The sequence below is a fragment of the Choloepus didactylus genome, chromosome 16 (assembly GCF_015220235.1).
Source record: "Choloepus didactylus isolate mChoDid1 chromosome 16, mChoDid1.pri, whole genome shotgun sequence".
NCBI classification, from domain to species: domain Eukaryota; kingdom Metazoa; phylum Chordata; class Mammalia; order Pilosa; family Megalonychidae; genus Choloepus; species Choloepus didactylus.
The window spans coordinates 14,346,869-14,373,139 of NC_051322.1; the positions used below are offsets into that span (position 1 = coordinate 14,346,869).

Sequence of the window (26,271 nt, forward strand, 5' to 3'; positions counted from 1 at the left end):
TCCATTAGACACAGCAGCCTCGTGTTCACGACATTCTGAAAAGGGGGCTGTGCCTACACTTGGCAGGAAGCAGTAGGGGAAGAGATCAGAGGCACTAAAGAAGTCTTGGGTTTTAAAATGAGGTTTTAGAGGTAAACAAAGTTAGGCCAGATACAATTCAGAAATGGAGGAAAGTTGACTGCCAGGAGAATGTAAAATCTGCCTCCACCATTATGATTGCATGGAAAAATTGGAGAGAGCACTGGACTTTCCATTGGAACATACGACAGATGATTAAATATAAGCATGAAAGCTAGTAATCTCACTTGGTCTGTAGAACACAAGGAGTCTAAAGTTCCCTGATAGAACTCCAGCCATGCAGAACCCAGAGTTTCAGGGATGGAAAGCAAAATGTACCTTGATGAGTGATTGGGAGTAGTCAACATCTTAGCAGGGAAATGGACTCTGCTCACCAGGAAGAGGTAAAACCACTGAGTTCTGGAACACAGGAGATTCACGTACGGTGACCCCGACCTTAGTAGTATATGATTACCAAGGGCTCCAACCCCTAGGAATGAAGGATTGGGTCAAACCACCATTGCATGTAAGCCACCAAGACCTGCCAAGTTAATAGCAGAGATAAATTTAGAATAGGTAGTGGAGGAGGGAGAAAATGAATCTAGATTTTGACTTTGACACAAGCTAAAGCAAGAAGGGCTGTAGATCATCTTACCCAATATTCCATTCATAAATTTCCTTCAGCCAAAAAGAGCCACAAGAGCCCCAGAGGAGATGCTGCCTGAACGTGCATGGAGAATGGAGACTGTGTGGCACAAGGATGGCGGTGGCAGCCTTAGAACTGAGCCTCTCAGGTGTCCTGATTCAGGAGAACTGGCTTCTGGGAGCAGAGTGGACTGACAGCCCCGGGCATTCCACCAAGTCAAGGTCATGCCCCACCCAGTCTGCCTGGGCTGCAACCAACCAGTGACTGAGAAACTGTATGGCCCACCAGTGCTGGCCCATTCTTGGAGGGTGCACGACTCTTCTGGTAGGAATCTTTGTCTTGGGTACTCTGCATCAGCCCAGCAGATATCTTCTTGGAACAGAGCTGACGTCTGAGATTCTCCTGCCACCTCCTCTCTCCGTCTCACCTCACAGGTGTCTGACTGTGTTGCATGGAAGGGGCTTCATGCCTGCTTCTGATTCCTCCCTCTCTGCCCTTTGCAGGTATTTTGCTCAATAAATCTCCATCTTGGTGTCTGCTTCTTGGAAGACCAGAACTAACAGAGCTCCTCTTACTTAGGCACCATAGTCTTTTGTTTTGTTCTAATACCCGAGTTTTAGTTTAGGTTTTTTTCTTTTTTTCTTTTTCTGGTTCTATTGCATATAAACCCCTTTTGCTCTTAGAATCTTCACTCTCTCTCTGGAGTTTCTGCCATACAGATTTTTGGTCTAAGAAGTATTTGGGGGCACCATGTAGGACCTTTTATCTTCATCCGTCCCTCAGTCCAGATAATCATTCAGAACCTGTATTAATCAGAATAAGCTACATAAGCCTCCAAACCCCAGTGGCTTAAAACAAAAAATGATGTTTTTCTTGTGAACTGTAAATATCAACCATGGTAGGCAGGGGACAAGCTCCCCATAGCTGCTCATGGACCTAGCGTGAAAGCCTCACTTCTCTGAAAAAGCACAATCTGTCATCATTGATTTCTCAGTCTCCAATAGAAGAAGAGAGTGCAAGAGGATTGCAGGCTGCTTTTTTTTTTTTTTTTTTAATGTTTCAGGCCTTTGTTGACACATGTCACTTTGTCTCAGAGATTATTGGATGAAATGAGTCATCTGGCCATGACTAACTGCAAAGATACTTTGAAAGGTGAACCAGGGGGAATGTTTGATGAGCACCACTCTCTCTTCTGGGAACTCGATACCATTCAGCTCATGCTTTTGGAACAGAAAGGCTTTTTCTTTGTTTTTTCCTGCTGTTAGTAAGATGTTCATGATGGAAAATATGCTTATCTACTTGAATCGCAGAAAGGGCAAAGGATACCAAAAATTTAATGAGAAAAGTATTTGGTTAAATTTCAACATAGTAAACTGATATATACCTAATAGGATGTTATATTGGAATATATGACTGAGGCACTAAGAAATAAGCGATATCAGACGCCAGTGTGTGTGTAACATGAGTTAGCCAACCCTGGAGAACTTGGAAAAAGAAAAAAAAAAAATTACTTAAAACTGGTTACATGACTTTGCACCCTTCGCTTATATTAAGAGTAAAATGCTTGAAAGGAAATATGTTTAGAAATAGCTAAGCTGTGAATCCCAGTAGACCCTGGGTATTTGTGTGTGTGTGTGGTGGGGGGGTGGGGGTGGTATTTTCACTTCCACTCAAGTCAGGGGAGAAAGTCTTCAGTTTGTCACATTTAATATAATTTCTCTTTAGTTAGGTAATTGGGCTCCATGATTCATGCCTAGGAATGCAGCAAGTGAGAACTAGGTTTCTAACTGCTCAGCAGTAGAGTGAAATTGAGCTAGATGTAGTAAGTGAATAGGATTGAGGATGACTTCCTCCGAGGTGCGTGTGGTCTGTAAGTGGGAAGAAAGGAAAGCATGATATTTGGATGGCTGGAAGGGTAAACTTCTTGTTCTCCAGTATCATTCTCCCTCCCTTCTGTAACATTAGATCTTTCATCTGGGCACTAGGCATGCAAAATAAATAAATACATTTCCAAGCCCACTTTGGGGCTGTGTATGACCATGTGATGAAGTTCTGGCCAATGAGATATAAGTGAAGTGTTGTGTGGCTGCCTTGGGAAAACTTCCTTAAGAGTTGGTGCGCACTCTTTGCCATCTTCTCCCCTTTCATCATCATGTTGCTAGCTTCAAGCTTACATCAACAGTGCCCTGTTTGTCTCTGATGCCACATTGGCATGAAACCAGTAATTTAGGTAGCTGGATGCTGTGCCACGGATAGAAAGGCCTGAAGCAGCCCTGCAGTTTCTCCCTGAGTTTCAGAGTAGCAGATGTCAACAGGTACATTTTCCCATGCCTCAGTACGGGTGCTGAAATCAAGTGAGTGAATCCACTGAGGAATGTCCTGATGTCACCAGTGTGTGCCACAGAAAAAGCAGCATGCGGACAGATGGCATGGAGAAACTTCGGAGGGGCCCAGCGGCAACATGTGACAACGACTGAAGCCCAGTTGAGATGACACACGTCACAGCACATGCCACTAAGCTGTGGATGCAGCCCCTGCCCCAAAGCCTTGATTATACACATACCTACAGGGATACAGTATAAAAAGAAAAGCTGTATTGGTGAAAGGAAATTCTGAAGTGACTAAATGTAATTGGGAACTGAGGCAAAATTAAGTTCTTCTATAGATAAATGAAAATTTTTTTTTAAACCTGACCCTTTGATCCCTGGTTTTATGGGTTTCATTGTTATAGGGAAACTAGAATTGCCCCATGACAGAATGATCAAATTGAGGCTCCTGTTCAGAATGACCTCATATGGGAAATCTTTTCTTACAGTAGCAAATACAAAATTGAAAAATGATCTTGATTGGGTTGTGGATCTTTTGGTGAGTCAGCCAAGTCAACAGAAAACAGGAACCAAATTCTCATACAATGAAAAATGGTATGACATTGGCTGTGGTCTTCCAGTATGTTAGAAGAATAAAGAAAGTGATGGTTCTTTTCTGAAACACAATCAAATGGGCCTTTTAAAGATGCCAAGTCAATGTATTCCTATATTCCTAATATAGTCTACTTTAAATATCCTTTCTTTCTTTTTTTTTGGCTGTGATTGTTCTATAAAGACAAGATTCTTTTTTTTTTAGTTTTCTGGATTTTTCTCTTTTTGAATTATGTTTATCAAACAAGTTTTTTTCCTAATAAATAATTTAGCTAACAGAAGTCCATATATTGAATATATTAACCTTAAAACCGTGTTCAACATTTTTGTCTTGACCTTTGTCTTTTTGCTACTAAATTCAATTGTATGCTTGATTTTTAGAGATCTTTATATTATCGCCATTTTCTTTCCTTCTAGAGACTTAAAATTTACCAGTGAAAGATTATTTGTCTTAAATTTTAGGGTAAACCAAATTAAAACCCACTGCATCCAAAAATTTTTGTTTTTTGTTAATATAGTTCTTATTTCTGTTTGATTTTAAGGCAGAGCATTAGAACAAACAGCCTTTTGAAAAGAAATCACCTTGTGGAGAGCAAATATCTAAATTAAAATATTATAAATATAATTTGATCATTAATAATTGCCCAACATTTTCCTGGTTAAATCACTTTTGTTGTATTCTCATCTGTGCACAACTTTGTGTCAGATACAAGCCTATTCATCCTGGAAGCGTTTATAAATTTCTATAATCAAATGCATTCATGAAACAAGCAACACACAGGCCATTGAATTACAGCTACAATTCATTTTATCAATAAAAGATTAAAGGCTGCTTCCATTTTGATGACTGATAGGAGAAAAGTATAGCCCATACATTAAAGGACTTCACAAGAAGAATTTCTTAATATCATATATTAACACTAAGGAAATATGATTTATTTGTGTTTTATCAGTAGACTTTGAATCTTGTGTTCACTTTGTATAACCAGAAATATTTAAAGAGTACCTTTTTTTGAAATATCACTTTGCATCTTGAATATACTATGTTCATTTCTAACATAAAGTGAAGAGATTTGGGGTGTTGACACATGCCTTAAACTATATTTTAAAAAGAAATGTAATTGCAGCTGACTAATAGATGATAGAAATAGACATGTACATCTGTGTTCTATAAAAGTCATAATTCTACATACATTTTCAAAACAAAATGTGTTATACAATGTCTTTTACTGCAATTTAAAAAAAGATATTTTAAAGGCTTTTAAAAAATGTTTTGGAATGTCACTTTTTTGGCAGGAGAGAGGGTGACATACATCTGAGGAAAGTGAATGAAAATTACTGTGCCAGATTTGCAGTTGAAAAATTTTGATATTTTCCCTGTCATATCCATGAATGCTTATTAAATATATAGAATTTTGACTTCACTTTCCATTGTATGATTTAAAGCAAAGTACGTTATTCAAAGTGCAAAATATATGAAATAATTTCCCCAGTGATAATGAAAAATTTAAAACCCAGCAACAAAGCTTAAAAACAATTTGATCACAAGGGTTTTAGATAAATAACATTGTCAGTAGAATTGAAAGAGCCCAGGTACCGGATCAGTTCTTTTGTCCATGCCACTAACATTTACTGAACACGTGCTTGGTGCTGGGAATCTCAGTGGGAATAGAAAATATGTGGTGTAAGTCACACAGATCAGTGGATATGTCAGACAATAAAATATTTTCATAATCTCATCTCACTAGTAAGAGGATGCCTTGGGTCATGGGCAGAAATGTGGGATTCTATGTGTATTTCTGGGGCTTGTCAATATTGTTTCTGTTCTCATAGTTTTATGAGGTAAAATTTAACCCAGGCCATGACAGAGCAGATTATTATCAGGTTGGTGGAAATCCTCTACAATAGATTTTAGATGTGTGGTTGGTTGGGTTCTCTAGGAAGCAGACAAAGGAAGAGCCCTTGAGATCAGTCCCTCTGGAAGGGAAACAGGGAAAGCAGGAGAGGGAAGAAAGAGAATTTAGTCCTGGGATGCCAGCCCATCTACTGCCTCTGTTGAATCCCCCATGGGCAGTTCTAGAGCTAAAATAACTCTGCAGAGTTGTTCCGAGTTGGGCTAAGAAGACCAAGTTTTTAAGATTCCCATCATGTTGCCACATAAGATTAGTCATGGGATGTGGGACGTCTGGAAAAGGGGTGTGAATTTGAGTGAGGGTGAGGGGTTTGCAGCTGAGGGAGGCCTGGGTGGGGCTGATAGCTGAAGGCCTTCTGCAATTGGGGCAAAAAGAGCTTCACTGAAGAAGAATCTGTGTGGCACATCAGGGCATTTTCCATTGGCTACAATTGGTAAAAATCTCAGTGAGGATTGAAAACCTTTGAGGATTGATATTTCTCAAAGCCATCATTTTCCTCTGTGCCAGTTGGGATATATTATGACCCCCAGAAAAGCCATGATCTTTTAATCCAATCTTAGGGTGAAAACTTTTAACTGAATGTTTCCATGGAGATGTGACTCACCCACTGTGGGCGGTACATTTGATTAGATTATTTCCATGGAGATGTTACTCTGCCCATTCAGGGTGGGTCTGAATTAGATAGCTGGAGTCCTATAAGAGAGCTCAGAGACAGAAGGAGCTCAGAGCAGCTGAGACAGACTTTTGGAGAGATGCTTGGGAGCTGACAGAGATGCTCAGAGATGCTTGGGGTTGTGAACAGAGGGCTGTTTGGAGATGCTAAATTAAGGGTGTACAGGAGCTGAGAGAGGAGCTGAAGCACAACCCGGGACCAGCAGAGACCAGCCACATGCCTTCCCAGCTAACAGAGGTGTTCTGGACACCACTGGCCTTTCTTCAATGAAGTTATCCTCTTGTTACTGCCTTAGTTTGTACACTATTACGGCTGTAGAACAGTAAATTTGTAGCCACATAGACCCCCTTTATAAAAGCTAATTCTCTTCTGGTATTTTGCATAAAGGCAGCATTAGCAAATTGGAACACCCTCTTTCTTATTATTGGAAATTAGAAGATCACAGCATATCCAGTAACATTCTTCATTGTCAGAATGATTTTTTTGTATTTTTTCTGCTTGAATTATAAATACGATTGATCCAGTTGACTCTCACCAAATGATCTCCACACTCCAATCAAGATCACTTTTCTTTTATTCTGTAATCCTACCAAATAATACTGTAGTGTTCTATTCTGTTCCAAAGAAAACTAAAGAATTACAAATAAAAGTAGGTTTTAGATCAGAAATAAACAAGGAGACTTTAAATTAAGCCATGGCATTTTGTTATCAGAAAAGATTAAAGAGAAGGTGTGTAATTTTGCCATGTGAAAGTATGTTTGTGAGATATGTTATTTGAATTAATGTTCAAATAAATCATTTCCCTGTGAAGAGCTAAAAATAAATAAATAGCTCTGTGTTCATTCTATTCATTAAGATCATTCTTTCATTTCCAGTTCCAGCTCATTTGTTGCTGTTGCTGTTTGCCAGACTGTTTACCATTCATGAAATTAATACTAATTTGGGCTCTTTTTTAAATGATTTTACCAATTTTGATAACTATATGTGGTAGTGAATGTACATTTAATTGTGGCCTATACATATAAAGATATCTCTGTAGAAATCTTTCCATATGGATTTTTAAAAAAGAGCTTAAGGTGTTGACAATAAATTGCCTAACGGGAAAATAGTTCTGAATTTTTTTTTTTCCAAACTAATCCTAGGGAGCAATATTTTATGTGTCTGTGATTCTTATAAGTTGGTAACTTATTGATAAAACACAATTTCCCTGAATTGAGAGGGTTGCCAAGGTACTGAAATATCTTTTTATGGAAATTAAAAATTTTGGGCAGTTAGAATGATATTCTATCATTTATTTTTAATAATGGTAGAGAATTTATTTTCCCTAATATATTTTAATTTTCTTGCTCTTTAGCATTTTCTTCTAATGTATTTTCCACAAGTAGGCCTGTTAATACTCTTTGATAGGCTTGCTCTGCAGGAAATATTTCTGTCTAGAGAAGTGCGCATGATTAAATGATTCCACCTTTCCGAATTAACAGCCATGACTGAGTATAATCTCCTAATGTGGGCCATTCTCAACTGACAGTCACACTGACGTTTGTATCTTGTGCATAAATATCAAGCGAGGGTAGCTTAGTTTTCAAAATTCGTGGCAGCTGTTTGCCTCAAAGTGCTGTGCAATCCAAGAGAAAGTTTAAAAATAAAACACACTGGTTCTGTTCTTTTAAATGGGAATAATTTTCATAGTTAAAAGCCATCATATTATTCACAGTAGATTTTTTCATATTCCAGATTTTTGAAATATGTTCATCTCATACTTGAGACTATAAAATTCTTTTTCAAATAACTTCTTTCCCTAATCTTTGTCTTCTAAGGACTTCTATCACTTTGCCTATAATTTTTTTTTCTGAATTATTCTATTTTAGAGATATTTTAAGATAATACTTTGTGATTTCATTAATGTATAATTAATACATGAATCCTTTATTGCTAAGGAACTCTTAGTAACACAGAAGTAAAAAAGTAAAAGTTCTTTTTCATCTTTCTCCCAGTCATCCTCACTGTTAACAATTTAAGGTGGTTTTTGTTTGTTTGTTTGTTTGTTTTTTAGCTCTTTTCTTAAGTATCTATAAGTATCTCTGTAGTTTATTTACATAAAGTAGCTCATTTCCTGCTGGGACATAGCAAAACTTTTTAATGATGTATCTACTGATGGACACTAAAGCGGTTTTTCCTAGTTTTTTGTTATTATAAATAAGCCTTCAATTCACACTTCTACAAAACATCCTTGACTTCATGCAGCAGTTTTTATATAGAACTGATTTATGAAAGTGAAATTTCTGGGTCAATTTGTGTGCTATTCCCCCCAGAGCATCCAAAATGATAAAGCTATTTCTAGACACCTCAAAGTATGAATACATCTTTTTCCCCAAACCTTTAACTGAATTTATTGTTTTCCAATATTTTACATTTTGAAAAATATATATCTATATATATCTATATATATAGATACATATATTTTGTAATTTGATTCACCCTCATTTTACTGGTTTTGGTATCTTTTACCTTTTCATTAGCCATTTGTATTTTTTGTGTGAATTACCTGTTTATATAATGTGACCATTTTAAAAATTGCATTGTCTTTTATTAATGTGTATGAATTCTTTATGTATTCTGTCCATTAATGTGTTATTCATATAGCAAACATTTGCAATAGTCTGTCGTTTCAGTTTATTTTTTTGTCAAATATTTGTTTTTAAAATTTTTATGTATTTAAATCTGTCAGTATTGTGCTGTATGGCTTCCAGTTTATCTGTTTAGAAAGTCTTGCCCAACACAAGCTTCATCACAATGATTTTAAATGTCACATTGTTATATGCTAATTTTCTAAATTTATATAGTTCATTCAAATCAGGAATGAGCCAACAGAAACCAATTTAATGAAACTGAAAATTTGTTGTGTCCTTGGTGTTGTAATGGAAATATAAAAGAGCTTGTAATATAATGGTGAGAGGGAGGGCAAACATGCAAGCAATCAACTATAAAAATCAAGTAGATACTAAAATAATGGTACAAGTAAAGGTTGGAAGATATTTTAAGTCTCACCAAAAACTAATCATGTGTCTTGTCAATGGAACTGGATAAGTATTTAATTATTATAGGCAAGAAAGAAGGTCATCCAGGTAGGTCAGCCAGCCATACCTAAACTTTAACGATGAATCGTTGACGTTGACAGCTGATGGTGTGCTGGATAGACTACTTTTGAAAATTAAGGACTGAATCCTGGGTCACCATATAATTTCCATGTGAACTTGGGCAATTTATTTTAAAACTGGAGGAACTTTAGGTTGTTCACAGTTAACATTACCCTTCATGGTAATTTTGAAGGTTAAAGAAAATGTATAAATGTCTTAGACAGGTTTTTCACCCTGCCAGAGTGGTTCCTCATGAGGTCATAATATTTTCTTTCTCTCTGTTTCCCCTTTCTTGCATCTAGAGCTCTGGAGTGGGGCCTCAATCTAGAGATTAAAGATCTCATTTTGCTGTGTGGCCACATGTCTTACTCCTTGCTCTCTCTACTTATTTCTCTGGCTCCCTCATAGTTAACCCACTTAAATCTTCCCAAGTTTATCTGACAGGTAGTTACTGTTGCTGTAGGATGCCCAAGTGGGAGTGTCCTGAGAAGGTTTTTCAAGTTTTGCAGTCCCCAAGTTGACTGGGTGATGAAAGTTGGGTACCACACACCCCTATAGAGCCTTTGTATTTCCTCTCTCTCAAACTGCAGGAAGTAGAGGGAGGTGAGTCACTGGAGGACAAAAGAACTTTGACTGTTTAGCTCAGTGGGGAAGAGAAAAAGCAGAATACCTAGTTAAGATATGAGAAATGCTTCATATAAAATTAATCGTGCCCTGGCCCTACAGGGCAGTAAAGGATTCACATTTAAATTGTGCCATCCCTTAACTGCACTCAAGAGTAAACAATTTAATGTTGATATCCATGGGGAACATAAAAGATTACGAAAATGTTGTGCTCTGCAAAAAATGATTTGTCAAATGTGCCACCAATGACTACAATAAGACATTCAATAATTTACAGCTTTCTCAGTATGTTAAAAGGAAACATCGTATGACTTTGGTTTCTGCCCCTTTAATTTGCCTTCCCCACTCGTGACTATTTCACAGTTCAGCCAAACCTTTCTAAGCCTTAAAAGTGAGAATGAATATTCTGATGTATCTCTGGAGACTAGACATTTTAGAAATTAATCTCTATTCTTCAAGTCTTTAAAGTTCTTCGTAATAGGTATGTATGTAGTTTACTTCGAGTCAACTAATATTTTAGATTTGTGTAATTGGGCTTTGCAAAAAATTGTAGCATTTACAAATGTCCAGGTAGATCAATGTTTAAAAAAATGAAATCGTGAAAGAAAGACAGAGGTGTTTTTATATGTCTTTGATTAGTTCATTTTCCTGCTTATAAACTTATAAGAGCACAGTTTTGTGCTATAACATCAAGTTCAAACTCCAGGTGTGGTATAAGAGGCTCTTCTATTCATTCCTGGGTTTGTCTTTCAAGATCTGCTCATATGTATGTAATGTCTGATTACATTCTCTTTCATATCTCTTCTGTAGCATTCATCACAACATATTATAATTATTCTTTGCTTTCCCAACACTTTAAAGGATAGGGGAATATCTTTGTTTTTTGTTTTGCTTGGTTTTGTTGTTGTTATTTTGTTTTCTCTCCCAGAATTGTCTCTTATGTAGTAGGGGCTTAATAAATGTTTGAAATGATTTTTTTAAATGTCTTGGACAAAGTAGATTTTCAAAAGTTCCCCCTTTGCTCTTATGTTGGTACAAACAAAGTGCATTTTGGCCAGTCTGTAGAAAGATATTGAACATGACTTCTGCTGTGATAAAATAGTCAGAGACTAGGACCCAAAACTGAAGATAATAACTTATCATATACCCTACATTGTAAGTCAGTAGAAAATTGGTCTATATGAAAGTCAAAAATAATCATAAAGGTGGTTGTATAAAGATTCATTGTATTATTACACCATTGGCTTAGCGGAGTGTTGAAAATTCTGTGGCTTTCCCTTCCCTACTGTGGATGAAGGAGGAGGGTATTCCACCTCTGTAGCCAACCCAGTGATGGGTACACTTGCAAGACACTTGTAAATTTTGGGGCTGTTTAAAAAGGGGAAAAAGGTATTTCAGTCTCTAGTTGGATGCACCCTGAACTGCTGAACTTTTTATTGCTAGAGGACATTGGCAAAGGGCATCTTGCAAGAGCTTGACAAGTGTTTTCTGGTCTGCTTGTTTCTTCCCTGGATATTTCTGAAGGCAATAGACTTGCAGATTGTGTCAACAGAAGAAACCAACAATAGTAGAGCAGTGTGCTAGGGAAGAGGGGATGCCCTTCCCAGCCACACTATCTCCCGTGCCCTTGCTGGGCATGGATGAAGACCTTCCTATGGTTCCACATGAAGGATTATGGAGATTTGAGGTGGATGCAGAAAGCATGGGATTCCACAGACAGCTGCATGCCAGGAAAGTCCACCTCTACTTGGAAAACAAGTTGTGGTTTAGGAGAGTTTTATGGAACCAAAAGGAGACATAAGTGGCCCTCTCTGAGGGAGACGTTCATTGAAAACATGTGATGGTATGAAGATGAATAAATCCCTAAGTTAAACATTCACAGGGTATGTATGTATATATATATAGTGGATCACCACACAGCAAAGGCCAGTAACAGGAAAAACCCAGGATGCCTCCATAACACCAACCAGTAACTGGATAAAAAAGAACCCCAAGCCTGTCCCTTCCCCAACACACTGAGAAAGGAAGGGTCATAATTTCCCTTCCTCCAGTGGTAAGGTGCAAGAGGATTAAGTATCATGCTATGTGTTCCAGGTTGCTAATGCTGCCATTAAGCAAAATACCAGAAATGGATTGGCTTTTATAAAGGGGATTTGTTTGGTTACACAAAGTCTCAAGGCCATAAAGTGTCCATCAACAAAGGGTACCTTCACTGGAGAAAGACCATTGTCATCTGGAAAACCTCTGTTAGCTGGGAAGGCACGTGGCTGGCATCCGCTTGCTCCCAGGTTGCATTTCAAAATGGCATTCTCCAAAATGTTGCTCTTGGGGCATTTTGTCCTCTCTTACCTGAAGCTCTTCTCCAAAATATCACTCACAGATGCTCTGCATCTGGGCTTGTGTGGCTCTTTTTAAAGTACTCCAGTGATCAAATAAAAACCCACGCTGAAAGGGTGGGGCAACACCTCCATAGAAATAATTCAAAGAAAGGTCTCGCCCACAGTTGATTGAGTCACATCTCCATGGAAACACTGAAACCAATAGGTTCCAACCCAATCAACACTAATACATCTGCCCCCACAAGATTGCATCAAAGAACATAGAGTTCTGGGGAACACAGTACATCCAAACTGGCACACTATGCCACCTTTCTACTTCTGAGTTATCAAAGCAAATCCTATACATTGATATTGGGATGGCGGTGCTGTAGAAAAGGATATACACTGGATTTGAGATCAACTTTTTAAAAACTAAAAGTGATTGGACAATGTAGTTATTTTAGATTTTTTGTTTTTCTTATTCCTTTGTTTAATTATGGTTTATTAATTTTCTTGGGGTATGTTAGGAACATGTTGGAAGCAAAGCAGTTATTTTAGGTTATTTGTTTTTCTTAATCCTTTGTTTTGATTGAAATGTTGTATTTTTTATTGTTTGTTTTAATTTTTTGATAAGTTAAAAAATTTAAAAAAAACTAAAAATTGAAAAAACAAAACAACAAAAACCACCAAAAAAGTGATTAGAGATATTTTGGGCTCAACCTAAAAAAGGTTCAGATCTGGAAAAGAAGGTTTCAATAAAACATGGCTGAAGGCAGTGATTGGAGAAAAACTAAACTCTTATATTTGTACCCTCACTCATTTAAGAACATTTTAGAGACTGGATACATGTATATATGAATATCATAAATCTCTATAAGAGTTTTAGTTACTATTGTACTTGCACTTGTGATTTCAAATCATTATTAGCCTTAAATTTGGGCATGAAATAATAAAGCAGTGGATTCATATGGTTATGTGTACAAATCATAGACTAAAAAGGGTTCTGTTTAATCACTGTTATATTCTGTGGATTACAACATAACAGACGCATTTTCACGTATCCCTTATCAACAAATTTAAGCTTCATTTATCATTTTTCTAGTCGGGCTTGAGAAATTGATGTTGTATGATTAATTAATGACCAATCAACAAGTAGTTACTGAGTACCTAGTTTGTTTCCTATTATATTTTAACAAAAGGGATAATTATACAGTAAGACTTTATATTTTTGATAAGATATCTTAAAAACCCAATATGTCCATCAGAGAAAAGTGGGTGGGAGATGCTTTGATAGCAGAGAGGGGAGTGGTCCAGAAGGTCCAAATTCTTAGCCTCCTTCATCCACATATAGACACTTCCAAGTATTGCATTTGGAAACCACGAGGGAAAATAGAATTGAATATGGACTTCATGTGAATTCTCCTGAAACTCCTCAGAATGATGGAAAATTGAACAAAAAAAAAAGCAATGTCAAAAAGAGAAAACAGTAAAAACTTTTGGGTACTTGAAGTCAGATGGATGGTAACTGACTTAGATGGCATGGCAGTGAAATGGGGGTGGAGAGGATGAAGCTAGGGAGGGTTTAGAAAGAAGACATTTCACTACCTTGTGAAAATTTGGAGGTTTCAGAACATTTTTTTTTAATTATAAACCTATTTCGTACATGTCAAGCAATCCAATCATCCTCCCCTTTTCTTTCAGTAATGACTTGAATACTCACAGAACATTATTGTGCTTCATTAACCTCAGTACAATAGAATCCTGAATTTTATGTGATTGAGATATTTGGAATCTGCTTATTGCTTTATGGTGAAGCATTGTCTATATTTCTATCTCTACTTCCATCTCTACCTTCACCTCTTCTGGAGGTCTACTTCCTTTAAGGTTATCTATCTTTGAAGTCAGATTTGTCTATGTAGCTTTTCTTCTTGAGACCCATTCAGAGGAGTGAGAATCTAATTAATATTTAAGGCCTGTTTGATCTATCTTGAGGGAGAGAAAGATTAATTTTAGATATTTAAATGATTTTGTAACTATATCTTTATATGAAGTTATTTCCTCTTCACTATATATTGAAAACTGCAACACAATCACTTTTTTAATTTGAACAACCTGACTTTCTTTTCTTTCTCAAAACAATAATTATTAAAATATTCCTTATAAGTTTTTCTTCGCTAGCTATTCTTTCCCTTATGTTTCCTTAAGATTAGCTAATTATTAATAAAACTTTAATAAATTTCCTATACATAAAAATTTCCTTATCCATGAACAAATTTGATCATAAGAATCTTGAATATATCAGCATCAAACATTGATAACAAAGGGCTGAATTCTAGTATACCAAAGCCTCGAAAGTGAATATTCATGTGATAATTGTATAGTACAGATTAAATGAACTAAATAAAACTAAGAAGAAGGATTGATGTTGAGAAGCACTGGGAGAGACATTTTTATGAACGTATGATTTGATTTGGGTATAAAGGACAAAAATATCTTAGTCTAGGGATAATAGGTTATAAAAGGAGAATCATGTATCATAGAAGAAGTTTTACGATACCACAAACTAACATGAATGCATTTATTTTAATTTGTATATTTCATTAATTTACAAAGTGGAAATGTTTTAGTAATTATTTTGAAATGCTGTCACAGCATTTTGTGATGGTTGTTATTGACTCCATCAACACTAAGCATACGAGCCTCCTTTTTTTTGGAAAGAAATATGAAAGAGTGTAAAGTACCTGATGTTTCGAGTCAGACCTACCTGAGCTGGAATCAATGCCCTGAAGTTTGCTAGTTGCATGTCCTTAGGAGAGGATTTTTTAGAACCTTTTTTTAGTCTCAGATATCTTTTCTGAAAAATGATAAAAAGCCATAAAATTGTTGTAAGGATTAAGAGAAATAATATTTTTAAATGCATGGTATCTATCAGACAGACAATAAATATTTATTTATTTTTCTTTTAAAATTATATATTAAATAGTATTTTTTCAAAATTAATAATTGTATCTTAATAAGCATAGGTGAAAGAAAGAAATGTCAGTACAGATTACTGTGACTTGTAAGATATTCTTAAAAGTAACTGGAAAACTCAGAAGGATGCATTTCCAAATCTGACTCAGATATTCGACATTCAAAATCTTGAAGATTTGAGTTCAAATCAGCCAGGATAAAATTATGCTGATGGTCAGCATAAATTACAACATCAGCATTTTCTCATGTTAGAAAAAATGCATGCACACTCCTTACATGCTGAATTATTTCATTTCAAATGTGATAAATACACAGAGCAGGTTGCCAAATACAACCATTAAAACAAATATCATGATATAGTTTCTGAAACAGAAGCAAAGTTAAAGAGTAAGAGAGAATTAAAGGATGCCAAGATAAAGCAGTGGGCTTGAGTTATTTTAACTTAATTTTCTGGCTTTTGTAACTTTTTCTTAAATTGCTTTTTACAAATCAAGTAAATTTTCAGATTCCATGAGTGAGTAAGCTATTTCCCAGTGTGCTTTTAGTATATCACCTGGGAAATATATAAATAGTTCAGACCATTTGGCATCAGAGACAGGCCTGTAACAAACTAATATATTATTTCAAGATACATTACTCCCCTGGGGTATGTTTCAGCAAACCACTGTATTTTGTCTATAATGGCCAGGCATTAAACACATGACAGTTAAGATCTGTTGCCCAGAAAGTCAGTGATAAGCCATTCTAAGTAAGTTTGCTGTTTAGACTCAGACTACTCAATTGTATACAGATCTTACATATGGAAGCCTGATGTAATTGAGTAATAATGTATCAACTTTCAGCAATGGCATGATAATAATTTGTATAGCTACATATAGATACAAATGGCAGTTCTGTATGTAGAAATAAATATACCATATTGCATAGTTTTACAGTTCTCTGTTATGCCAGGTTGAACATAAAATTACATAAATTCAAATCTTTAGGAGCCCAATCCAATGCCTAGAATTGTTGCCATGGTAGGACCAATGAATATAAATGACACGGGATAATAAACAATGCTTTTACTCTTACTGGTATAATTCCCATGCTTGCATAATAAGATTGAAATCAATAAATAACATAAATAATGCACTACATGAAAACATTGCCCAATTTGGGCCATAAAAGGAAAGTTCAGCTTGGAATCTGTGGATCAAAAAGAATACAGTGTAAGAGGAAAAGTTAATGAAGAATGAACATTAAAATAATATGACTGATAAATTATTGAACTCTCATAGATAATAATATTAATATTCTGTCAGAAAAAGCAAAGCAGCCTAAATGTATCCAAAGCTTTATTCAAAAGCAAAATGGGTATGAATCACGTAAGCCTCCATCTGGTCTCGATGAGCCTTCTTGGACAGATGTTCATGGAACTGTATCTATCTCAGTCAAAGAGAATTTGAATCACTTATGCACTACCAAGATTTGATTCATGTAAAGAGACCATGGACAGAATTTCTCAAGTCCATAAACCTCTGAGACTACAGCACCTCTATATTATTATTGAAAAAAAAGTCTTAAGGCAAAATTTCCACCAAATATGAATAAAGTTGTAGGAACCATAGTTAAAAGGACCAGTGGTGGTCTTTTAATCCATTTAACTATAGTCAAACACAAGAATAACTATTATATGGAAATTGTGGATATAGAAAAGAATGTAAATGTTGCATCAATCAGTAATACATAACATAACCAGGCTAATGCAAGGCATGTGGCAGAAGCTCAATAAATATTTGTTGAGTAAATGAAAAACATGAATGAATGAAATAAAAGAAATCTGGATGTGCTGTAGAAGTGGCAGTAGAAAGGGATCTAAGTATTCTAATATTCTTATTTTTCATAGCAATGAGTAATTTGGAAATACGGATTTAAAAGGACACAATGACTTCAACCTTTCAGGGTTTTTCATGAGTATATTGCTTAATTATTATTGTTATTTTGAATTCTTATTGTGAATAAACACTTTGTGAGGGCAGTGAGAACCCATGCATTTATTCAATGGTATATAGAGTGTGATCCCAGTTTTTAGTAAAATTATTTCTACTCATTCTTTTATATTTATAAAGGTAAGTGGAATGTTGGTTATCATTATTTCCGTGCAGGCAAGGGTAGAATGTTGTATTACTTCCTCACCCCTTTCTGTGCTTCTCTACATATTGATGGGTTTTTCATAATAAGTTTTCATTATTTTTTAAAAGTTGTGCTTGATGTTATGATGTATAATATTTTTGTTCTTCTTTGACAGAAATGATTTTGTAAATACTTCATTGCCTAAATATATTTTAGCTGAAAGAAATAAAATATTAACCCTGTATTTAACCAGCAGTAAATGAGTGAAATAAAAGCCTTTTGTTCCTGAAATTATATTAAAAATCCTATTTTTCCATTTCATTTGATGTCACAATTAGAGGTGAACAAAAGTATAAGCAATGAAAAGAAAATACACAATAATCCAAACAATATGCTCTGAACTATTTAGTTCAGAGTGGTTTATGTCAGTGTTTTTGTTTGCTAAAGCTGCCGGAATGCGATATGCTAGAAATGGGTTGACTTAATAATGGGGACTTATTAAGTTACAAGTTATAATACTAAGGCCATGAAGATGTCTAAATTAAGGCATCAGCAAGAGGATACCTTCTCTGAGGAAAGGCTGCTGGCATCCAGGTTTCCTCTGTCACATGGGAAGGCACATGGTGACATCTGCTGGTCCTTCTCTCCTGGTTCTGGTTTCAATGGCTGTCTCCCAATGTCTCTGGGTGTTTCTCTCTCTTATCCTCATATAAGGACCCCAGTAAAGGGATTAAGACCCACCCTGAATGGGCTGGGTCACATCTCAATTCTCCCAGAGGGTTGGTTTAAAGGACATGGCCTTCTCTAAGGTACAGAAAGCTCCAAACCAGCAGAGTCAGTATTTGGATGACTGCCAATATTTTTCACTTCTAATTCTAAATGTTTATCAATGTAATTTGACTAAATTTAGTATAGTAAAGGAATCATTTTATTTTTTGTATTTCTTTAATATTAAGTGTCTGCCTTGGCTGTGTATTGGACTTCTGAAAACAATTATTTTATTAACATGGGGTCGATAGTTATTTCTGACTAGTTCTAGTGCTTTGCACAGTGACGTAAACCTGAAGTTGGCAAATTCTTCTCTGAAGGGCCAGATTGTGCGTGTCTGCATTTTGTATATGTTTTCTGTTTTAACTACTCAACTCTATTGATATAGCAAGAAAGCAAATTTAGACAGTGTGTAAAGGAAAAGTCATAGCTGTGTTCCAATAAAATTTATTTTATGAAAACAGGCATCAGATCGGATTTGACCTGATGGCCATAGTTTTGAGTGATCCTTCACATATATTATTAGTTAATGCTTTTGTATTTTAATCATAGCTAGAATAACTATTCTAGCTCTTCACCGCCCCCAGCATGAGTCTGGTATTTGATAGGATGAGTACAAAATCTAGCATGACTATCCTAGAGAGGTGTACTTACAAAAAAAAAAAAAAAAAAAAAAAAAAAAAAAGATTTAACTCCATTAAAAAATACATTTATACACTTTAGTTCCCTATTGCCTTGATTTTTTAAGTTTCACTTTATTCAGCATATGAATCATATATTTTCACAATTCTTTCATGTTTGCTTATTCTCAGATACTTTTAAGATCAAATATAATAATAGTGAAAGATCTAAGATGTCCTGATACCAGAATTTGCAACTGTTAACTTATTTAATCTCAAAATAACCCCATCAGGAGAGTAATGTTATCTCCATTCCACAGATGGTGAAACTGACACCCAGCGAGATTTACGTGGCATACTTAGTCAGTGGTCCTTCGTGCCCTTAGGGAATGGCAGAGCCACTATTTGAATCCAAATAGTCTGACCCAAGAGCCTTCGATTTTACTGTCTTATCAGTGACATCATCCTAACTCAAAATCATCAAAATAATAAACTATAAGCCATTTTATTAAATGCTATTAGAAATATTCTTGTAAAAGAATAGAAAATGCCAGTTATTTTATTCAATATCCTAATCATATACTTTAGATATTTTGAACAGTTATTCTTATGAAAATAATATCTTGGTTTTTTAGTTTGAGCATTGCAACCCCGCATAAGGAGGTAGGTTCTGATTTTGTAAGATGAAAAGCCATTTGTCTTTCTGATCATATTCTCCTAAAGAGATCTAAAAAATAATGAAGGCAATTAACAACTGGCTATTTTCAACCACTCCATTTTAGATTTAAATATTAAATACAAGAATATTCAAATAATATATTTCATTTATTCGAGGAATATATACTATGTTTAAAAAAAACAATGAAGGGATAGTATATAATGCAAAGCAAAACTGGGTTATTTAACATAGAAGAGCTCTTAAAAATAGAAACAAAATAAACATCTTGTAACATTTTGATAAGTTACAAAATGGATTTGGAAAAACTTGCCACAACCAACAGTTGATGAACCACCAACTCTGTATTCCAGTTGTGGCTTTCTGTGTTTTTTTTCAGCAGGGAAGAAACAAATATATTTGAAAGACGTGAACTACTACCTGTAACCTCTCTCCTAAAATCTGTTTTCATACACATCTAATATGATCAAACTGAACATGCTTACAGGGTGTATAATTTCTTTTTTAAACAGAGTAAATTACTTATGGGATAACTAATCTAAATCTATATATCTTTAATTGAAAAAGCTCATCATTCAACAAAGAACATTCTGACAACCTTAACACACATATGGCCAACTTTCCTTTGACAGATTTCTTTGCTTAATTTTATTTACATTTCTTTGAGAATTCTTTTTCCTTGGACATTTTTGCTGAAGTTGTCAAATATTCTATGATAAAAGTTTTATCTCTTTGTTGTAGTATACAAAGAGATTTTAAATGCAATGTTTTGTTCATTTCTCAAACTCCTTAGAATTTCTGGGAGGTTTTATCTTTTTCTTCTTTTCATAGTTGGTGACTGTGGAGCTCCTGTGGATGATTCTGTCTCATTCTCTCTCCCTCCTCTTCACACCCTACTTCACCCTCCACCAAACTCTCACACATTGCTTTTCATTTCAGAGAGTCTCACTTCCAAATGGGATTTCAGACTGACAGGGGGGAAAAGGAAATTTTATTACTTGAAGTTGTTTTTCACTTTAAAGACTTTAGTGAGAATCTTTCTTTTTAGGAGGAAGAAAATGGCAAAGGTGAAAGGTTGTCACTATACATTTGAAAGCATCAGTGTCTCTTAGAAATGAATTTAATCATGCACATTTTTACATTAGAACTAGACAGTACTGGATAATGATTTGTCCTTGTTACAGATTCATTCAGTATCATTTTGACATGAAATATTTTAGTGAGAAAACTTAATTTCTATGTAATTCATACTGTAAAATGGAATTTTACAGTGCAATTGGAATTTAGATTTTAACTTAATGTAATTGGCATATTCTGAAATTCAGTGATATTTTGCTAGGTGAGTTGTATTTTCTTTTTAACTCAAAATAATTGAAAAATATGTTTTGAATAGTTTAATTCTTCAGAGCAGGGAACCCTCTGGAGGGTAGATAGCCTTGTCATTTTCTATATAGAAAGAAGATTTAAGGCTGTGACAGTCTCAGCCTTGTTCATTTCTTATATTTTGATGAACTGTTGCAAAAAAAAAATCCAGTTTTAAAGAAAGCCTAGAGAAACTTAGATTTATAGAGCTACAGTAGCCAGATTCAGTTGTGTGATGAATTATTCAAATCATTAATATTTTAACTTTTACTTATTGAAATATTTGCCTAGACTTGATATTATTTAATTTTCCTCCCTCCCTCTGTCCCTTCCTTCCTTCCTTCCTTCCTTCCTACCTACCTACCTACCTATCTATCTACCTGTCTTTCTTTCAAATTGCCATGAGCTGAATGCAAGTCTGTGGTTTTTTGGAGTTATGGCAAAAAGTCCCCAAGGGGACACATTAGAATTGACAGTTTCTGAAAGAAATCATTGTATTGCCTGCAACACTGATTTTTAAGGTCCTTTAACATTTCTCCTATTCCATAAGAATCATGTGGAATTGCATATTCAGGGATACATTTGTTGCCTGTATTTGTTCCCACAGTACCCAGCAGGGATTTCAGAATATTGTATGGTTTCAGTACTTCTGGATTGAATAATCATTGACTTCATGGCACAGGTGAGAGTGCAGTTAAATTGGTATTCTAATCCACTGCTTATGGTAATGCAATTCAATGCAAACTACTTAGAATGGGAAGTTTTATGGCAGAAGCCATTAAGATGGTGCCCTTTGACATAAATAATCATTTACATAAGCACTAATCCTATAGGAATAACTCAGAAAATCTAAGTCATTTAATACAATTAGAATCTTTTTAAACTTGAAAGAAAAACTGAACTATTAAACATCCAAGAAATTGTTATATTAACATAATTAAATATTATGCAATCTCTAAAATTATATTCATGAAAATGTAAATTATTGAACATGTGTGAAGCAAAATATTTAAAAAGTTGAATATGCTATTATTATAATTATAAACATATAGTCCAGAAGACAATTAAAAATTGAATACTTGTATAATGAGGAAAAAGTACCTATTTAAGATATATGTACATTAAAACATATTGTAAAGAGGTGGGGCAAGATCGTGGCATAGGGAAATGTGGAATTTAGTAGTCCTCTAGAGCAACTAGTAAATAGCCAGGAACAGCTAGTAAATAGTCTGGGTCAAATGTTGGGGGATATCTGTAACTGGACACACATTGTCATTGCCTGGAATGGGAGGAATGCCTGAGATCACCTCATAGAACTGTAAGTAAACCTTCCCAAACTGTGGAGCTGGCGCCCCTCCCCCAAAGGCATGGCAGGCTGAGTTGGAATACTTCCCTGTGGAAAAAAAGAAGCAGTCTACTAGTAACGAGGGAAAGTAACTCAACCAAGCTCCAATTGTGGTTTTAATTAACAAATTTGGACTACTTAATACAAGATATGAGCACAGATAAACCTGAACCAAGCAGGAAAGGAACCCCAAGGTGTCCCCTGGCAGACAGGAGGTGGGACTTATGAGAAAAAAGTAAATAAAATCAGAGGCTTCTGGAGATAGTTGAGCTGAGAATACTGGAAAATGACTGTGTCCCAAGAAAAGGGGTACATAGAACTGGGTACCAACTCTGCTCGACCAGCGAAACTGGGGGGCTGGGGACTGGTTCTGAAAAGGGGTTTCTTTCTTTTTTCTTTTTTTTCTCTTATTCTAAGTAGCTCATTAGAGAAAGCCTCAGGCATTTTCAATTGTCAGTGCTGACCCAGGCAAGGGTGGAATTAAGATAGTCAGAAAAAGGAAGAATTGAACTGTAGGAGATAAATTCCTAAAGGGCATATCTTCCCTAAGAAAAGGGGGGAAGGGCCCAGCTCAAGTGGCTGCCCTCCCTCAGAGAATTTAGTCCCCAGGGCCTGGGGAAAAAAAAAGAAATAGCTTAAGCTTGGCTTCTGACACCCTCTGCCCCTGGCTGGGACAGGGTCCACTGAGAATTGAAGGTACTGCACCTATTTACACTAGTGGGGCACTGTGGGCTGACAAGCACCACCAACTAGGCAGGAAAGGAAAAGCACAGAGTTGAGAGGCCTCAAAGAAAAAATTCTGACAACCTGCTGGGTCTCATCCTCAGGGAAATTTGATATTGATTACACCCTCCTCCTGAGATCTGGGCCCATATGCTCTGGGAAAATCTGATTTGGGGTAATCAAGGGAACCAGATACCTAGGCAACAAAAACTCATGAGTCACATTAGGAAAAATGAAGATATGACCCAGTCAAAGGAACAAACTTACACTTCAAATGAGATACAGGAGTTGAAACAACTAATTAAAGATGTTCAAATGAATCTTCTAAATCAAATCAATGGGCTGAAGGAAAATATGGCAAAAAGAGATGAAGGATAAAAAGAAGACACTGGATGACCATAAAGCAGAATTCATAAGCTTAAAAAACAAATGGCAGAACTTATTGGAATGAAAGGCACAATAGAAAAGATGAAAAACCCAATGGAGACATACAACAGCACATTTGAAGAGACAGAAGAAAGGATTCATGAACTGGAGGAGCAGACATCTGAAATCCTACACACAAAAGAAAAGAATGGAAAATATAAGCAGAGTCTCAGGGAACTGAATGACAACATGAAGTACATGAATGTACATGTCATGGGTGTCTCAGAAGGAGAAGAGAAGGGAAAAGGGACAGAAACAATAATAGAGGAAATAATCACTGAAAATTTCCCATCACTTATGAAAGACATAAAATTGTAGACCCAAGAAGCACAGCATAACCCAAATAGAATAGATCTGAATAGGCCTATGCCTAGACACTTAATAATCAAATTATCAAATGGCAAAGACAAAGAATCCTGAAAGCAGCAAGAGAAAAGCGATCCATCGCATACAAAGGAGGTTTGATAAGACTATGTGCAGATTTCTCAGTAGAAACCATGGAGGCCAGAAGGCAGTGGTATGATATATTTAAGATACTGAAAGAGAAAAACTGCCAACCAAGAATCCTATATCTGGCAAAATTGACCTTCAAAAATGAGGGAGAGTTTAAATATTTTCAGACAAACACACACTGAGACAGTTTGTGAATAAACACCTGCCCTACAAGAAATGCTAAAGGCAATGCTGCAGACAGATAGGAAAAGTCAGGAGTGAGAGGTTTGGAGAAGAATATAGAAAAGAAGACTATAAGTTAGGGTAAAGGGAGAGAGAAAAAAATTAAAAATAAAGTTAGATATGATATATAAAATCCAAAAGACAAAAGGATAGACAGTAGACACTATGTTAGTGAAATTAGCCAGAAACAAAAAGACAACTACCATATGGTCTCACTAAAATGAACTAACATTAATGAGCAAACGTTGAAAGTTAAAGCTGAGAACACAGGTTATCAGGAGATAGAAAGAGGATAGAGATCAGGCATCTGATGCTGAACAAGTATAGAATGTTCAACAGAATTGATTGTATAGATCCAGAAATAGGTAGCACGATAGTGTGATGGTAGGACAATATTTTAAGTTCTCTGAACAAAGATGAGTGTGAGCATGGATGAAAGAGGAAGGCTAGGAACATGTATGATACCAGAAAGAAAGAGAGAGGATAAAGACTGAGACTGTATAACAGTAAAGAATAGAGTGGTCAATGAGGGAGATTAAGTGTACTAATATAAGAATGTGTTTATATGAGGGAGAACAAATGAATGTCAACATTGTAAGGGTTGAAAACTGGGTGGTATAGGGGAAAAAATACAGTCAATGCAAACTAGTGTCTATAGTTAACAGTGACATTGTAATATGCTTCCATTAGTTGTAACAAAGGCAGTATACCAAAGCTAAATGTGTGTAAGAGGAGGATATAAGAGAGTGGTATGGGATTCTTGGTGTTGTGGTGGTTGTTATGACTTTTTCATTGTCTTGTATTTTACTTTTTTCCTCTTTTTATTCTTCTTCACTTTTTTTCTCCTCTTCCTCTTTCATTGCTGAAGAAATGGAAATGTCCTCATATAGATTGTGGTGGTAAAAGCATAACTATGTGATTATACCAAGAATCAGATTGTTTACTTAGGGGGGAGTCTGTGGTGTGTGAATAAAACTGTCTAAAAATTAAACAGAGGGATACAAGTGCTGGGGAAAATGTGGAGGCAGGGATGTACCTATTCACTGTTGGTGGGGCAGTGGAGTGGTGCAGTCCCTCTGGAGGGAAATGTGGTGGTTCCACAGGAAGTTACTTATGGGATTGCCATATTGTCCTGAAACCCTGTCATTGGTTGTATACTTGGAAGAACTGAGAGAGGGACACAAGAGATCATTTGCGTGCTGGTGTTTGTGGTGGCAGTATTCATGATTTGCAATGGATGGAGGTGGCCTAAGGGTACATTGACTCATAAACTGAAAGGTGAACTGTGGTGTATACATACTGTGGAATATTGAGTGGCAGCAGGGAGGAATGAAGCTGGGAGGTATGCAACTAGGTGAATGGACCTTGAGGACAGTAGGTTGAGTGAAAAAAGCCAGATAAGAAGAGGCAAACATTACAATGTCTCACTAATATGGACTAACAATAATGTGCAAACTCTGAGAATTGAATATGGGAGCAAGGGTTATCAGGGGAAGACTTATGGTAAAGCTTCCTAGATTGTCAGCTCTTACAGCAGTCACATCTGTTATGGTTATTTCTAAATTCTGAGATCATGAGTTATTTGTTTGTGACCTGGTTGGTCCCTGGAGTTTCTGGTGTCTGTATAGTGCCTGGTAATTGGAGCCAAAGTTCAGCAGCTGTGAGTGTTGTCATTCCCCATGCCACAATGACTAAAGAGGCTGAAAAGGAGATCAGAATTTGATTGGATATAGGAATGAAATGGACTTGCTTGAGACTGGGGTAGATCAGACTAAAGGGTAGAAGATGATATTAACTGTGTTTTAAAACTTCAGCTTCTGTGTGAAACCAAAGGAAGAGAAGTTTATTTGGCATGAAAATCTGTATTTTCTATAGAGCACACTCTATAATTTAACTTGTATGTTCAGTTTACTCAAACACCATAATTATATGGAACCTTGAACAAGGAGTGAGATCTGGTTGGTTTGTACAGGTTAGTATGAAGCTCTGATACATCCCAGAGTAATTTGGACAGAGATTAAAAAGTATTTGCAAATTCTCCTTGAAGGACTGGGGAAAAAATGTGGAAACATTAAACTTCCCCAGCTGGGGAATTCCTGATATTCTTGCAAGAATTGGAGACTACAAGTTCAGTAGATTGAGCCCTTGACCTTGGGGCTGACCCTTATGAAGCTTGTTACTACAAAGGAGAGGCTAAGCCTACTTGTAATTGTGCTTGAGAGTCACCTCCAGAGAACCTCTTTTGTTGCTCAGATGTGGCCTCTCTCTCTAAGCCAACTATGCAGGTAAACTCACTGCCCCA

General features: G+C 35.9%; 1 pseudogene; it reads left to right on the plus strand.

Annotated features, from left to right (window-relative positions):
• The first annotated feature begins 817 nt into the window (after window positions 1-817).
• The window catches only part of LOC119511228, a 52,444-nt pseudogene continuing 26,990 nt past the window's right edge, over window positions 818-26,271 (plus strand).